General features: G+C 42.4%; 1 protein-coding gene across 1 annotated transcript in view; it reads right to left on the reverse strand.

Moving 5' to 3' along the window:
• CIB3 (calcium and integrin binding family member 3) overlaps positions 1–16,192 on the reverse strand; it is a 168,417-nt gene that overhangs the window by 151,932 nt on the left and 293 nt on the right. The gene's annotated exons all lie outside the window — the stretch shown is intronic.

Raw genomic sequence — 16,192 nt, forward strand, 5'->3', positions numbered from 1 at the left:
TTCCCCTCTTTTGTGCTACATTTAAATATACTATTATGCCTAAAAAGTCCAACACTTTTTTTGAGTTTTTTTTGTGTGTTGCCCTCTCCCCTCTTTCTTCATCTCCGCACACTCTCTGACCGTCTCTAGTATCATCTCCGCAGTGCCGGTGCTAGACTATTTTTCACCCTAGGCAAGGCTAGATACATGCCCCCCCCCCCCCCAACAAAAAAACATACTTTTTTTTTAAACACATGCCACTGCACACTATGGATGAGTGGGGTGGAAATGCACCTGCATCCTCGGTGCCACTAAAATAACATTGTCTCTGCATTGGTGATTATACTGGGAGGACAAATGCCCTTGTGTCTGTGCTGTCACTGGAAGAACAAAATTGTCCATGTCCATTATATGTGAAGTGCACCAGTAAGGGAATGGGGTTGTAGAAAGCTAGCAATGGAGTAGATGGGGATGAAGATGACAGGGGGTGGGGTGATAGGAACCTGGCAATGGAGTAGATGGGGATGAAGATGACAGGGGGTGGGGTGATAGGAACCTGGCAATGGAGTAGATGGGGATGAAGATGACAGGGGGTGGGGTGATAGGAAGATGGAAGTGGGGTACAGGGGGATGACAATGACAGGGAGCTGGGTGGTAGGAAGCTGGCAGTGGGGTACATGGGGATGAAGATGACAGGGGTGGGGTGGCAGGAAGCTGGCAGTGGGGTGCATGGGGATGAAGATGACAAGGGGCTGGGTGGTAGGAAGCTGGCATTGGGGTTCAGGGGATGAAGATGACAGGGGGCTGGGTGGTAGGAAGCTGGCAGTTGGGTACATGGGGATGAAGATGGCAGGGGCGAGGTGGTAGGAAGCTGGCAGTGGGTTACAGGGGGGTTGAAGATGACAGGGGGTGGTAGGAAGCTGGCAGAGGGGTACAGGGGATGAATATGACAGGGGGTGGGGTGGAAGAAAGCTAGCAGTGGGGTACAGGGTGGTGAAGATGACAGGGGTGGGGTGGTAGGAAGCTGACAGTGGGGTACAGGTGAATGAGCATGACAGGGGGCATGGTGGTAGCAAGCTGAAGGTGGGGTACGGGGGGGAATGAAGATGACAGGGGGTGGGGTGGTAGGAAGCTGACAGTGGGGTACAGGTAAATGAGGATGACAGGGGGCAGGGTGGTAGCAAGCTGGAAGTTGGGTACAGGGGGGTGAAGATGACAGGAGGTGGGGTGGTAAGAAGCGGACAGTGGGATACAGGGGAATGAAGATGATGGGGGTGGAGTAATAAGCTGGCAGTGGGGTACAGGGGGATGAAGATGATAGGGGGTGGGGTGATAAGAAGCTGGCAGTGGGGTATAGGGGGATGAAGATGACAGGGATGGGTGGTAGGAAGCTGGCAGTGGGGTACAGGGGGATGAAGATAACAGGGGTGGGGTGGTAAAGCTGACAGTGGGGTACAGTGGATGAAGATGACAGGTGGAGGGGTGGTAGAAAGCTGGCAGTGGGGTACAGGAGGATGAAAATGACAGGGTGTATGGTGGTAGGAAGATGGCAGTGGGGTACAGGGGGAGGAAGATGACAGATTGTGGGTGGTAAAAAGATGACAGTGGAGTACAGGGGGGTGAAGATGTCAGATGGTGCGTGGTAGGAATCTGGCAGTGGGGTACAGGGGGATGAAGATGATAGGGGGTGATAAGAAGCTGGCAGTAGGGTATAGGGGGATGAAGATGACAGGGGTGGGGTGGTAGAAATCTGGCAGTGGGGTACAGGGGGATGAAGATGATAGGGGGTGGGGTGATAAGAAGCTGGCAGTGGGGTATAGGGGGATGAAGATGACAGGGGTGGGTGGTAGGAAGCTGGCAGTGGGGTACAGGGGGATGAAGATAACAGGGGTAGGGTGGTAAAGCTGACAGTGGGGTATAGTGGATGAAGATGACAGGTGGAGGGGTGGTAGAAAGCTGGCAGTGGGGTACAGGAGGATGAAAATGACAGGGTGTGTGGTGGTAGGAAGCTGGCAGTGGGGTACGGGGGGGAATGAAGATGACAGGGGGTGGGGTGGTAGGAAGCTGACAGTGGGGTACAGGTAAATGAGGATGACAGGGGGCAGGGTGGTAGCAAGCTGGAAGTTGGGTACAGGGGGGGGTGAAGATGACAGGAGGTGGGGTGGTAAGAAGCGGACAGTGGGATACAGGGGAATGAAGATGATGGGGGTGGAGTAATAAGCTGGCAGTGGGGTACAGGGGGATGAAGATGATAGGGGGTGGGGTGATAAGAAGCTGACAGTGGGGTATAGTGGATGAAGATGACAGGTGGAGGGGTGGTAGAAAGCTGGCAGTGGGGTACAGGAGGATGAAAATGACAGGGTGTGTGGTGGTAGGAAGCTGGCAGTGGGGTACAGGGGGAGGAAGATGACAGATTGTGGGTGGTAAAAAGATGACAGTGGAGTACAGGGGGGTGAAGATGTCAGATGGTGGGTGGTAGGAATCTGGCAGTGGGGTACAGGGGGATGAAGATGATAGGGGGTAGGGTGATAAGAAGCTGGCAGTGGGGTATAGGGGGATGAAGATGATCGGGGGTGGGATGATAAGAAGCTGGCAGTGGGGTACAGGGGGATGAAGATGACAGGGGTGGGTGGTAGGAAGCTGACAGTGGGGTAGAGGGGGTGAAGATGATAGGGGGTGGGGTAATAAGAAGCTGGCAGTGGGGTACAGGGGGATGAAGATGACAGGGGTGGGTGGTAGGAAGCTGGCAGTGGGGTACAGGGGGATGAAAATAACAGGGGTGGGGTGGTAAAGCTGACAGTGGGGTACAGTGGATGAAGATGACAGGTGGAGGGGTGGTAGAAAGCTGGCAGTGGGGTACATGAGAATGAAAATGACAGGGTGTGTGGTGGTAGGAAGCTGGCAGTGGGGTACAGGGGGAGGAAGATGACAGATTGTGGGTGGTAAAAAGATGACAGTGGAGTACAGGGGGGTGAAGATGTCAGATGGTGGGTGGTAGGAATCTGGCAGTGGGGTACAGGGGGATGAAGATGATAGGGGGTAGGGTGATAAGAAGCTGGCAGTGGGGTATAGGGGGATGAAGATGATCGGGGGTGGGATGATAAGAAGCTGGCAGTGGGGTACAGGGGGATGAAGATGACAGGGGTGGGTGGTAGGAAGCTGACAGTGGGGTAGAGGGGGTGAAGATGATAGGGGGTGGGGTGATAAGAAGCTGGCAGTGGGGTGCAGGGGGATGAAGATGACAGGGGTGGGTGGTAAGAAGCTAGCAGTGGGGTAAAGGGGGATGAAGATGACAGGGGGTGGGGTGATAAGAAGCTGGCAGTGGGGTAAAGAGGGATAAAGATGATAGGAGGTGGGGTGATAAGAAGGTGGCAGTGGGGTACAGGGGGATGAAGATGACAGGGGTGGGTGGTAGGAAGCTGGCAGTGGGGTACAGGGGGATGAAGATGACAGGGGGTGGGGTGAGAAGAAGCTGTCAGTGGGGTACAGGGGGAGGAAGATGACAGGGGGTGGGGTGATAAGAAGCTGGCAGTGGGGTACAGGGGAATGAAGATGATGGGGTGGGGTGATAAGAAGCTGGCAGTGGGGTACAGGGGGATGAAGATGACAGGGGTGGGTGGTAGGAAGCTGGCAGCGGGGTACAGGGGGATGAAGATGACAGGGGGTGGGGTGAAAAGCTGGCAGTGGGGTACAGGGGGTGAAGATGACAGGGGGTGGGGTGATAAGAAGCTGGCAGTGGGGTACAGGGGGATGAAGATGACAGGGGTGGGTGGTAGGAAGCTGGCAGCGGGGTACAGGGGGATGAAGATGACAGAGGGTGGGGTGATAAGCTGGCAGTGGGGTACAGGGGGATGAAGATGACAGGGGGTGGGGTGATAAGCTGGCAGTGGGGTACAGGGGGGTGAAGATGACAGGGGGGTGGTAGGAAGCTGGCAGTGGGCTACAGGGGGGTGAAGATGACAGGGGTGGGTGGTAGGAAGCTGACAGTGGGGTACATGGGGATGATAAGAAGTATGTGACAGGAGGTAGGTTAGTAGGGAAACAGGGAGATGATGAGGAGGATAAAGATGATGACAGGGGGACAGCAGGTGGCAGCATCATATGTATTGTTAGGGCTGTGTGTGGGGCGGCTGCTAACAGTAATTTGTAGGGCTCCCTCGGTCAGGGAGTGACGTCACGGGTACTGCCAGTGTCGGGCAGGACCGTCATGACTCATGTAGTACCTGTAGACTCCAGAAGAATGATGATCGCCAGGCTCCTGTTTCAGGTCCTCCAGCACAGTCCACAGAAACAGATGTCCATCCTGGAGAGGAGGGGAGAGCTGCTCAGCCGCGGTGATCATTATCCGGGCTCTGCACACATAGTAGGAGATCTGCAGAGCGCGTGGGCAGGGGAGGAGCGCACATGGAACCACCCACTGATCCAGCAGCTGTTGCACTTCCTGCTCTGTGCCGAGTTTACCAGCTACTCAAACTGACAAACTCCATCACAGCGCTTCCTTCTCCACAGGACTACACCTGAAAGCATTAGCGGGAGCATCACTGCTGTCACACAGCGAGATAGAGAGCCAGAGGCCGTGGCAGCGCCCTAGGCAGCAGTGCGCCCTAGGCGACTGCCTAGTTCGCCTAGTGGTAGCGCCGGCCCTGCATCTCCGCACACTCTCTAACAGTCTCCTCTACCACCTCTGCACACTCTCTGACCGTCTCTTGTATCATCTCCGCACACTCTCCGACCGTCTCTTGTATCATCTCCGCACACTCTCCGACCGTCTCTTGTATAATCTCTGTATATTCTCTGACCCTCCCCCTTTCTCTCTTTTTCTCTCTCCCTCTTTCTCCCTTTCTCTCTTCCTTCTTCCTCCATCCCTCTTTCAACTCATTCTCTAACTACACCCCCATTAAACCACCCCCAATATTTAGTTTAAGCCACGGCCATTTTACGCATGCCACATTTTTTCTCATTGCTATGCCACACCTACAAATGAATGCCCCACCCATAATTAATCAATTAAAGACTCCGCCTACATACAAAAAGGTGTCCCTATTAGTTTTTTCAGAATGTTGACAACTATGAAAATGAAGGTAAAAAAAAATGAAAAAAAGGAAATGAATGCAGCTAGAACATCTAAGTGCTGGTAAGCTGCGATATACTACATTTATAATATCATTTTTTATCTTCCTTTTTATACACCCCATTTTTTGCAGCTACTGCTGTTCTGTGTGCAAAGCTATTACCCTGCAATGAGTTCATCATTAAATGTATCAACAAAAAAAATTTTTTGTCAGTTAACGGTCAGTATTGCCATTTTGTCAGTGTATGGTTGAAGTTAAGCAAACATATGAAATGTGCATTTTGGTGCACTTGAAATCTACACATTTCTAATATTTTAGTAACAACCATTTTTAGTTATCTCAGCTTTCACATGGTCCTAGAATGTCATGTTTATTTTATGTTACAATCATAAGGGTGGAGGTAGGAGAATGCCCTTAATATGTCAATATTGTCATTTTTGCTACAGCATATTATTATGCCCTTCTGTGTGAATGAATTTATTAATTTATGTATGAATTCGTCTATTCATGTATGCCCTCAAAATAAGTTAGGTGAATAAAAAGGTGCATTGCTATAAAAATAAATATTAATTTCTTTGTATTTGCAAGAATAATATTTCTCAATAAAACTTACTGTGAAAAAAAAAATATATATATAAATATATCTATATATATCTATATATATCTATATATATATATCTATCTATATATATATATATATATATATATATATATATATATACAGTGGGGATTGAAAGTTTGGGCACCCCAGGTAAAAATGTGCATTAATGTGCATAACGAAGCCAAGGAAAGATGGAAAAATCTCCAAATGGCATCAAATTACAGATTAGACATTCTTATAATATGTCAAAAAAGGTTAGATTTTATTTGCATCATATACACTTTCAAAATTACAGAAAACAAAAAAATGGCGTCTGCAAAAGTTTGGGCACCCTGCAGAGTTAATATCTTGTACTGCCCCCTTTGGCAAATATCACAGCTTGTAAACGCTTTTTGTAGCCAGCCAGAGAGTCTTTCAATTCTTGTTTGAGGTATCTTTGCCCATTCTTCCTTACAAAAGTGTTCCAGTTCTTTGAGATTTCTGGGCTGTCTGTCACGCACTGCTTTTTTAAGGTCTATTCATAGATTTTCAATAATGTTGAGGTCAGGAGATTGTGAAGGCCATGGCAAAACCTTATCCATGTCCTGGATAATTAATAATATCATGCAAAATTCTTGCACAATTTGTCAGTGGGAATGCTACCTTAATGGGGTTGTAAATCCTCAGGGTTTACCTTAATGGAAATGCATTAAGGTGAAAAACCTTTTGTGCTGCAGTAGCCCCTCAGAGCCCCCCTTTTTCTTACCCAAGCCCAATCGTTCCAGCAGCAGGGACAAGCTTAGCATCTTCAGCCAATGTCTTGGGTTCTCATTGGATAGATTGATAGTAGTGGGAGCCATTGGCTCCCGCTGCTGTCAATCAAATCCTGTGACAAGGGAACGGGGACAGGACCCAGTCCTGCTGTCTGTGTCAATGAAGCACACTCGCACCAGTTCCCCCTTGCAAAGTGGATCTCTGAGGGGGTACTCAAGAAGGGAAAGAGCCAGGAGTGCCGCAGGGGGACCCCAGAAAAGGAGGATCAGGGCCACTTTGTGCAAAACCCTTGCACACAGGAGGTAAGTATATGTTTGTTACTTATTTTTAAAACGAACTTTACAATCACTTTAAATCCTTTCTGTTATTGAAATATTTTGCATATTTTTTGTCTTTTGCTAATTTTCAAGACATGCACATAATACCAAATGCCCATTATTAAAATGTATGTAAACCCTAACAATGAACTTCTCCTATTTGCTCCCATTTGGTGTGCAAAATATACCATTGAAAGTTTTTTGTTACATCTGTTCAATGAGGGTGAAAAATACCTGTGGATTTTTCCAGAAATCTTGTGTGCTGTGTGTATGGATGTATCTGAGTTTATGAATCACATCAGGAAGGAATTTAATTGAATCTGGATCTGAAATAAATTATAATTTATATAGAATTTGAATCAAACTTAAATTTGAAATCAAAACAAATTTGAATTTGAGAACAGATTCAAAATTTAAACATAGCACTGACTATTGCTGATTTCCTTCATAAACTTTGTGCAAGTGTAACTAAAAGAACTGATGCTGTTTTGAAGCCAAATTGTATTCAAATATTGATTTAAATTAGATTTTTCTTCTGTTCGCTCACTCTGCATTTTTTAAATTGATAAAACTAAACAAGTAAAATATATATTTTTAAAAGCATTCTTACTTTACCTTATTTCTTCACACCTGCCTAAAACTTTTGCACAGTATTGTACAAATATTTATTTTATAACTTAGAATACTTCACATATTCTGCATAAACCTTATTAATACAAAGAAAATGAACAAGTCAAAAATCAATGACTATATTGATATATTTCTGGTGAATGAATCATTTGTGTCCAGGTCAATATATATGCCTTTTATAACATAGGACCCTTCAATTTTTTTTGTTTCAATCTTTCTATTAAAGATTAGGCTGACCATAGATGATCCGTTTTTCTTTCCACAAGTTGCAGGAAAGAAAACAGTGAGTGTTGATGGAGGAAATCCCCCCCCCCCCCCGAAGCTACCGTGTTCTCCCAATATGCAGGGGGAGCCACTACTACCAGGAGCTAGCGACTATAGTGGCTGGCAATATTCACATGAAAAATCAGACATGCTGGTTGTATCCAAATCAATTGATGGATCGACTTGGGTACAATCATCCTGCCCATAGATGGTTCGAATCTCAGTCTGTCCCTGCTGAACTGGCCAAGATTCAAACTAACTATATGTCCAGTTTTACTGTAAGTACAACTAGATAACAGTACAGCCATAGAACTTTTATGGCAAATGTAGTTAGAACTTCCAAGCAATGAAGGCAAGACACAGTTTGAGAATAACAAACAACAGTGGCATACATATATAGTATGTAAATATGGTCAGACACAGAACCAACTTTTAAAAATGTGGGCCTAAGGCCGCGTACACACGCGGGGACTGTTCGCCCAACTTTGTCCGTCAAACAGTTTCAGCAAACAGTCTGCTCAAAATTAGCATGGACGGACATGGCCACACACGACGAACGAACAGTTTGCTGAAACCGTGCGCGATGACGTGAACGGCACGTACGACGGGACGAAAAATACGATGTCCTATACACTGCATTATAACTTTCGGCGTGTAAATCCTTTCTGAGCATGCGCGGAACTTAGTTTGACGAACAAGCCTACACACGAGGGGACTGTTCGCTGAAACCAAGTTTCAGCGGACAGTTTTTCGGAATTTCCGAAAAACCTTGTTCAGCGGACTGTTCGCTGAAACTGTCCGCTGAAAGCCCACACACGAGCGGACTGTCCGCCGAAACACTGTTCAGCGGACAAAGTTGGGCGAACAGTCCCCGCGTGTGTACGCGGCCTCATGTGACACTTCCAACTCCATCAAGATTTTTATTCCCCTTTGGCCAAAGGGGAGGGGACAATGGTAGGGTTTCCTCAGCTTTTGTATAATCGCCAAAAAACATTCTGTTTTTTTTTTTTCATATTGCAAGAACCAGTTATGATATACAAATGAAATGTATTCTCATTCATATTAATCAACTTATAATAACATATCACTAATATATCTCTACTGAAAATGTAATGATTTAGTTAGGGTTACTATTGCTGCACTCTGTATGCTTATCTTAGCTCTTGTACTAACTTAACCTCCCTGGCGGTATGATTATTTCAGATTTTAGGTGCTGAAAGCGGTACAATTATTTTGCATGAAAATTTGGCATGTTATATTGTAGTCCTGTAATTCTTAGCAATAACTCACTTAAATCTGTCCAAACCACAGTCTAACATCCCGGGTATGAAAAAGTTTGAAAAATGAAATAATAAATTATAATATAATAAATAACTATAAATAATTATACCAAATAATAATAATATAACAATAATAAAAATTATTCAATAATGTAATCAAATCAAAAACACTGAAATTTTCTCAGTTGCAGAATTGTCACTGTCATTACTGTATTTTCTGGCGTATAAGACTACCTTTTACACTTAAAAAATGCCCAAAAATCGGGGGTCATCATATACGCCAGGTATACAATGCTGCCCGATGGATGTCAGCCCCCTAATACTGTATGTGGCTTCAGCTACAAACAGTATACGCTGTTGAGCCAATCCCGGCGAGCGATGTATTCTATTAATGAATACAGAGCCTGCTTGGATTGGAGTAACAACCTCTTCCAATCTGAGCAGGCTACATAGAGTAGCCTGCTCGGATTGGCTTAGAGAGAGAGAGAGAGAGGCAAGGGCTGATGATGCTACAGCCTCTGCCAATCCAAGCAGGCGTTGTATTCATTAAAATAATACACTGCTCACCATACTTCCCTGGGTAAATCCATTCACTGATCTCCTACTACTATACATCCTGCTATTTGCCTTTGAGGTCCCAGGCACCCAAGAGGGACAGGTAAATCTGGGACATATGACAGGGGGGTAATTAAATGCATTTTGGTGGACAATTCCCATAGACTGTAACCCAAAAGTGGTATAGGTTTGGTTAGTGAAAAATTCTACTTTTCAGAGTTGTGGCATTCAATAGATCTCTGTTTGTGTTTATTATTGTTTGATTTACTTTATGACATATCACAGCATGGCGGATGAGTAGTTGGCATTCTTGCTTTGTGTTTTTTAATGGTTGTAATGTTTTTTTTAAATGGTGTTGCCTCAGAAGGGGTGTAGTCTTATACCGCGAGTATTGCCCAAAACCTATGTTTTCACTTGAAAAATAGGGGGTCGTCTTATAAGCCCAGTCGCCTTATACGCCGGCAAATACGGTGCTTTTCAGTATTTGATGACGGATCTCCCCACAAATCGCTATCCCTCAATTCTGCAAGTGATTCCAATTTATTATCACTGTTTTCTAGCTGGTCTAAAACCATTTTTGATGTAAAGGGACAGTTTTGGTTGCTATGGACAATCTCCAGTTTCCAGGCATAAAGAACAATTTTTATAAGATAAAACAGCATGCAGGGCACTGGGCAGAACATTAGGGACAAAGGGGTGTGAAATAATTACATACAGCAATGTAATCTGTAAGATTACATTATACTGTATGTAATGTGTGTGTTTCACTTTTTGAATTTGGGGCCGTTCTCCATCCCCGTGCGTCGCACCACTCACAGGGAACGGAGATCGGCTCCATGATACATCGAGCGGAGGACGAGCCGCTCTTACAGCAAGGGGACATCGCTGGATCCAGGAGAGAAGGTAAGTAACCTCTCCCTGCATTCTGCGATGCGATCCCAAGTCTGGCTCGGGGGTTACCGCTTTTGGTATAAAATCTTCACCCTGAGCCAGACTCGGGAATACCACCAGGGAGGTTAAAGAGGAGTTCCCCTTAAAAAAAAGAAAAATAAAAGTCAGCAGTTAAAAATACTGCAGCTGCTGACTTTTAATAATCGGACACTTACCTGCCCCAGGGTCTAGCAATGTGGGGAAACGAAGCCCCCTCGCCTCCCCTCCGCTCGGCGGCGCCAGCATTGCAACTGTGGGCACCCGGCTGTGGGCACCCGGCATGCGCGAGCGGTGCCGCGTCCGTGATTGGCCGTGCAGTCATCTGGGACCTGTCACGTGTCCCAAATGACTGACAGGAGGAGCTGAGCCCTTCCTGCGCCGAGGGGAAGTGATGTCACCAGCCCAGGCACTGAAGGAGGCAGACTACGAAGGACCCCGTAGCAACAGGCATTTAGAGGTGAGTTAAAAAAAAAATCCAAATTTTTTTTTTAGGAATTTTAATCATTTTGTTTTGTGTGGAACACTTTATTTTTATAGATTATATTACGTGACGATAAGGTGAGCTTCCTTTAAATGCAGTTGAACAGATCTATTGTGCATAAATTGTACCAAATATAAAATAGGAATCTTTTAGAATAGGAATTTACAGTACATATCCAATCCATTACCATTACCAGTATTTAACTCATTGCATCTTCTTAAATGGCATTATATATGTATAATATATACTCATTTTCATGTTCCTTGTTTTCCCCCCTATTCTGGCGGCAGTAGATGGTGTGCACAAGTTAAGGCATAACATTCTTGTAATGACTTTCCCAGAAAATTTTACCCCCTTCCTGACCAGAGCACTTTTTGCGATTCGGCACCTTAACTGACAATTGCACGGCCCAGCTACGTTACATGAAAACAAAATTGGTGTCCTTTTTTCCCACAAATACAGCTTTCTTTTGGTGTATTTGGTCACTTTTGTAGTTTTTATTTTTTGCGTTAAAAACAAAAAAAGAGTGACAATTTTGAAAAAAAAAAGCAATATTTTTACTTTTTGCTCTAATAAATATCCCCCAAAAATATATTTAAAAAAAACACATTTTTTCCTCAGTCTAGGCTGATATATATATATATATATATATATATATATATATATATATATATATATATATATATTCTTCTACATATTTTTGGTAAAAAAAAATATTGATTGGTTTGCGCAAAAGGTATAGTGTCTAAAAATAGGGAATAGTTTTGTGGCATTTTTATTATTCATTTTCTTTTATTAGTAATGGGGGTGATCTGCATTTTTTTATCGTGACTGCGACAATATGGTGGACATATTGGACACTTTTGACTCTATTTTGGGACCATTGTCATTTATAGATCGATCAGTGCTATAAAAATGCACTGATTACTGTGTAAATGACACTGGCAGGGAAGGGGTTAAACACTAGGGGGTAATAAAGGGATTAATTGTGTTCCCTCTCTGTGTTATAACTGAAGGGGATGGGACTGTCTAGAGGAGATGACAGATCGCTAATCATACTTTGATCAGTCTCTTCTGCCCTCAGAGAACCGAGATCTTTGTGTTTACACACACAGATTCTGGTGCTCAGTGTCTCAGGAGCAATCGCGGGAGCCCAGTGGTCATCGCAACCACCAGGCACTCGCATTGGCTCCGGGGGGCGAGTAGCGGGTGCGCGCGTGCCCCTAGTGGCTGAGGGGCAAAGTGATGTTACATAACATCGTTTCACGCAGCCATGCCATTCTGCCACAGTAAAATTGCGGCGGCTGGTCGGCAAGTGGTTAAAGTATACAAAAAGATAATATCTACAATCACTTGAGTTTCATGTTAGTAATAGTAATTACATTATTATACAATGCATAAAGTTACAATGCATCATTTCCAATAGCAGAATTTGAATAGCATCAAGGTGTTTGGGGTCCAGCACATGTTGATACTCTTGTAGTTCCACAATTTTTATAAATTATAATGGTGATAACTTACCTATAATTTCATGTTACATATCCTGTTGCTCCCATAATAGAGGCTTTCATGTTGTGCAAACCTATTTTTATCTGATAAAATCACAAACATTTAAATAGTCTATGAAAAAGTACTACCTAACTAATTTTTGGATATTCAATTCAAATCAGTATCGATTCTAATCAAATTTGATTAGAATATGGCCGAAGAAATTTGAATCAAATCGAAAAACCGACAAATTGTGAAAGCGAATTATTCTAACATAACAAATGTAACTAAATGAAATTTTGACCTGGCATATCTGGTTTTTGGAAGTATACAGAGCCTACAATTATATGCAATATGCTTGTTAACAACTATATATCCTAGACTTCCAATACCATCAATAGAGTACTTCTGGTGTATCTATGTGGATTGTTTTGAGGCCTTTGTGCCTATGTTATTAATCTTCAATTTTAAATGTTTATCAATAAATACAGTATGTTTTATAATTGTGTGTGGTCTCCCATGCTGAGCCTATAAAGACCTGTTTTCTGTAGGCAGGATTTGAGTTAGCCAGCCCACATCCTTTTTGCACATTAAGTTAGGTGTGGCTTTATTAAGGCAAAACCTTTCCGTACACAAAATGTTTAACTTACTGAATCCGTCCAAAACGTAACAATTTTTTTCATTCTGCACAAGTCTACATGTAATCGCTCAAGCAGCAATCACATGTCAATGATCGGCCCTGGACACAGGCAGTCTGTGTCCAGGGCTAATTACCTGCATGTTATTGCTGCATGTGCAATAACCTGCAAACTAGTGTGATTTGCTGTGAGATCTGGCAACTTTCAATTGCTTTAAATGGGGCTTCCTGCTCACAGATAATCGCAGGCAAACCCACTGGGGCTTTCATGTGTAATTTCCAGCAGGGTGGCACAGAATTAAAATAGGCAGGGCTCACAAAATGTGCTTTGACGTTCAGAGCCAAAAGTGTTGTCATGTGAAAGAGGAAGGTAGGACCACACTATATTTTAGGCACATCATCAGTTATTTTTCTGTATTTACAGCATATTTTAAAGTAATAAAATATGGGGAATGTGCAGAGATGCACAAAATATGTTTTTTTTTTTAAATTGTGCCTTGAGTTTTACATTAACTGTATATGTACTATATGATCTGTGGGTGGAGTAGGACAGCAGAGAAAAAACAAATTTAAAACACTGTGACTTAAGCCAACATAGACAGATAAAAATTCAACCGGTTCAGCAGGAACTGACCAAATTTCGATCCATCTATGGCCAGCCTGGCTGTATTGAAATCAAGCTATCGATCAACTTCAGTACAAGCAGCCTGTCATTTTCTTTTCGTGTGATCTCTGCTGGCGGTTATAGCCACCAGCAGAGATCATTGCATTTTTAAGGTGGGGAAATCTCCCACTGTCAGAATACAATAGCACAATGGCAGGGATTCAAGCTATTTTCTTTCCTTCAATCCATGGTTGAAGGAAAGGAAATGCATAATGCATGGCCTGCCTTACACTAAAAGCCTTTATTTTCCACCTTAACATGTTTTGATCACCATAACCAATAGTTAGTTGGTAAGGAAAGCACACTGATATGATCACATCATCACACCTAAAGCAGAAACTAATGCTCACCAATGTGACATATAAGCCCAATAAGTGACATACATGGCCACAAATAAAAACTGTTCTTGCAAAAAGAAACAAAAAATTCTCTAGGTTGTGTGTGTTTTTAGGGCTTCAGCATCAAGCTTATTTTTTTATACACAGCAAATATTTAAAATTGAGTGACAAAAAAATGCAACATTTATACAAAAACAATCTAACAGCAAATCAAATAATCTGAAAGACTGAGGCCACTCACTTTGAATGGCACTCAGGTTAACAGATTAAATATTTTGCCATATGGCATTTAGAGAACAGCAACTAAGATTTAAAAGCAACTTGGAGAAAATAATTTCAAATTTGAAGCAATTTTTTTCTGTATTCATGTGTAAACTTAACAATACTAAAGGTAACATGCAACTTACTGGCTCTTTCATCCTTTGATTAGAAAGATTTTATAGCATTGCAGTCTCACAAATGAATACATTTATGCACCTTGTACTGTCAAAGAAAATTGGCTTTCCCTTTTTTTGTTAACCCTGACCATAATGTACATATTGTTGAGTATATTTTAGAATGACCTTTTAATTATTAAGCACAATAACTAATAAATATGTTAGTTAATTTGGTAGAGCTTTATTCTGAGAGTCCTGGATTCAAATTTTTGTTGGCTAGCTCTAACAGGCTAACAAATGTAAATATTCTCTAAAATAAATTCAGCATTAGTTGATCTCTTTTAAACTAATACAAATCAGTAATGTTTAACTGTTATGTTTTTAAACACATGGATTTACTAAAGGCAAATAGGCTGTTCACTTTGCAAGGGAATTTTCAATAAGCTTTGTGAAGTTGGTAAATATTCACCTTTCAAATGATTCAAAGGGTTGTTGGGTATATTTTAGAATGGCCATTTAATTATTAATCGCAATAACGAATACGTATGTTAGTCGAATTGGTAGAGCTTTATTCTAGGAGTCCTGGATTCAAATTTTTGTTGGTCAGCCCTTACAGGCTAATGTATGAAAACATAACCTAAGGCTAACTTTCAAATGCAAATTTTCTCTAAACTAAGTTCAGCATTAGTTTATCTCTTTTAAACAAATAAAAATCAGTAATGTTAAACTGTTATTTTTTTAAACACATAGGCGTTGATTCACTAGGCAAATAGTCTGGTCACTTTGCAAGGGAATTTTCTCTTATGCCGCGTACACACAATCGGAATTTTGGCCAGCAAAAGACAGATGAGAGCTTTTAATCGGAAAATGTGACCGCGTGTTTGCTCCATCAGAATTTAGCTGGCCAAATTCCTGCCAGCAAAAATTTGAGAGCATATTCTCAATTTTTCCAACAGAAAAACTTTCTATCGGAAATTCCGAATGTGTGTATGCAATTCTGATGCATAAAAACTCACGCATGCTCAGATTCAACTACGGAAAGGAAGCTATTGGCTACTGGGTATTGAGATGCCTTTTTCTACTCCCGTCGTATGTGTTGTACGTCACCGTGTTCTTGACGGTGGAATTTGGTATGACCGTGTGTATGCAAGACAACTTGAGTGAAATTTAGTTGGGAAAACCATCAGAGCTTTTTCCGACCAAAATTCCGATCATATGTACGTGGCATTAGTGAAGTTGGTGAATATTCAGCTTTCAAAGGATACCCAATCACATGCTAGGAATTTTTTTTTAAAAAGACAATTTTTTTGTTTGCACATGATTGAATGATAGAAGTCTAAATAGAGATATTGTATTTTCCCCATGGTCTTTATCTGATGTCAGTATATGAGGCTTTTCTTTCACATCAGAATATTTATGGGTTTTTGTGCAGCACTGTATTTTACATCTTTATGAACAAATTTAATTTGGAGTATTTTCATATGAGGTGGAGAAACTAAGGTAGTTAAGTGTCATACTATTAAAAATAATTACAAATCTGCAAAACAAAGCCTCAAATTTTTTTTTTCGTTGCACATTTTACCTTTGACATGGAACAAAGTCAAACAGTTCAAAATGCTCACTGATAATTAAGTATAAATGCAATGGTTTAAAATTAAAATTCAAGCTTGAAATGTGATAAGAAGTACCTGCATTTGCTAACTATTAGAATGTAGGTTCAGCGATTCAAGCTTTTAAAAGTTTCAACTTTATATAAAACAGAAAGAAGACATTAGTGAAAAACTTTTAATCGGAGACATACATTAGTTACCTAGTGTCTAATTTAC

Source organism: Lithobates pipiens, unplaced genomic scaffold (genome assembly GCF_037356315.1).
Source record: "Lithobates pipiens isolate NorthernLeopardFrog02 unplaced genomic scaffold, aLitPip1_a1.2 Scaffold_13, whole genome shotgun sequence".
NCBI lineage: Eukaryota > Metazoa > Chordata > Amphibia > Anura > Ranidae > Lithobates > Lithobates pipiens.